This window comes from Alligator sinensis, unplaced genomic scaffold, assembly GCF_000455745.1.
Source record: "Alligator sinensis unplaced genomic scaffold, ASM45574v1 scaffold1408_1, whole genome shotgun sequence".
Lineage (NCBI taxonomy): Eukaryota > Metazoa > Chordata > Crocodylia > Alligatoridae > Alligator > Alligator sinensis.
The window spans coordinates 997,803-1,000,036 of NW_005842519.1; positions in this window are offsets into that span (position 1 = coordinate 997,803).

A 2,234-nucleotide genomic window follows, 5' to 3' on the forward strand; every position below is an offset into this window, starting at 1 on the left:
TATTGCTCCTTGAGGCCCTTGACATTCAGTGCCCAAGAGGTTTCAACCCCCCCCTCTGCCATCACCCCAGCATGAAGCAAGTCTTCACGACATTGCTCCATATCCCTCCATGTCCAGGGCAGTGCTATCACCATGTTGCTTAGCTAGGAGGAGACAGGACAGGGTCGATCCTGGGGCCGGTTCTGTTCAATGTCTTCATTAACTATTTGGAAAATGGGATGCAGCGCACCCTCCGCAAATTCACAGATGACACCAAGATGGGGAGAGTAGTAGATACGCTGGAGGGTAGGGCTAGGATTTGGAGTGACCTAGAAAATTAGGAGGATTGGGTCAAAAGAAATCTCATGCGGTTCAACAAGGACAAGTGCAAAGTCCTGCAATGAGGAGGGAACAATCCCATGCACCGGTGCAGTATGGGGGTGACTTGCTGGGCAGCAGCTCTGCAGAAAAGGACCTGGGGGTGGATGGAGCTGGGCTGTTCTCAGCGGGGGCAGATGACAGGACAAGGAGCAATGGGCTCAAGCTGCAGCAAGGGAAGTTGAGGTTGGATATTAGGAAAAACTTTCTCCCGAAGAGGGTGGTGAAGCACTGGAGCAGGCTCCCCAGAGAGGCGGTGGCATCTTCCTCCTTAGAGGTGTTTAAGTCCCGGTAGACCAAGCCTTGGCTGGGATGATGTAGTTGGGGCTGGTCCTGCTTGGAGCAGAGGTTGGACTAGATGTGACCTCCTGAGCTCCCTTCCAGCCCTCATTGTCTGCAAGTCTGTACAGGACAAACCTCTCTCCCGACACCAGTTTGATCTCCATCTCCGCTGCCAGCAAGGAGAACACAAGCTCCTGATGCATCTTTTCCAAACCACACAGCACTTATTCACGCCTGTCGTCTCCTCCTAGCCATATAACACGGTGCCCAAATTTCCGGCCTTCCTCCCCAAGAGGGTCCCCCCCCCCCCAAACCCCCCCACCCCCCCCCCCACACACCCACCCCCCCCCCCTTGCTGCCTTGGTCAAGTCACCTTCCTCTCTGCGCCTCGGTTCCTCCAGCAATCCCAGGGGAGAGGCCTGTGGTTTTTAGGGGAGTCAGGTCTAATCAAACGAGAGCTGCACCGCTAACATGGTAAAGCAATTTAAATGCACGTTCAACTCTAGAAGTGTCAAGGCCAGCAACGCCCAGCCTGAATAGGGGCTGCAGCATCTCAGCTGGTGCCACCTCCAGGGCTTCCAGCAAGGGAGATCCAGGCCTGGCACCAGCCTGCCCTCAGTGCTCATGACTTGCCCCTTCCAGATGCTCTGAATCTGCTTCACTTCAGCTCGCAGCCACCCATCCCATGCTGCCTTCATCCAGGAGATTCGGAGATCCCTGCTGCTGGCAACCACTTCTCCGCAGGGACCCCCATCATCCTGCTTCTTGCCCTTCCTTGCTTGCCCCCATGGCTACTCTCTGAACCCTTCCACAGTAATCCTAATGCCACAGCAGACACAGCACATGCCATGAGAAGCAATGACACTGCCTGCCAATTGCTCCTCGATGCCCCTGATACTTGGTGCCCAAGAGGTTTCAAACCCCCCATGCCATTGCCCTGGCACGGAGCAAGGCTTCAAGGCACCACTCCACATCTCCCCGTGAGCAGACAGACTTGCCAATACCCCACAGAAAGCCTGCACCCCGGGTCTGCACCCCACCTGTGCAGGCTGCTGTGACATGCCCTCCATGACAGCTACAGCCACGCTGTGTACGCGGATCAAGGGCACGTGCCGGTGAGAAGAGCCAGACGGGGACACAAATATCCAGCAAGTCCCATGGACAGCACCAGGCGCCCAGCTCCCAAACCTCCGTGTGACGGTCCGGCCACATCCCCCCAGGATGGGGGCATGAGCAAGAGCTGGGTGGGGCTGGCGGGGAGCTGTGGGGTCACATCCAGTCCAACCCCTGCCTGAGGCAGGATCAGGGCTGATCCTGGACAAACCCCATGTCTGACCTTGGAGCCCCCCCAGCACAGCCCCAGGCATCGCCGAGGAAAGCAGGGGCTGCCGCCGCTGCCGCCTGGCTGCTGCAAAGGGGATCGACAGACCCCGGGGAGTGGGAACGCTCCCCTGCAAACAGCGCCGGCGGGAACTCCTGCCCCTGCGGTGCCGTGTCCGAGCGCGATGCTGACCCCCGGGAGGAGCAGCAGCAAATGCCACCGTCTTCTCGCCCGTGCGCTGCCGCTGCCTGGCAACGTCCCAGCCCCGCCGGCG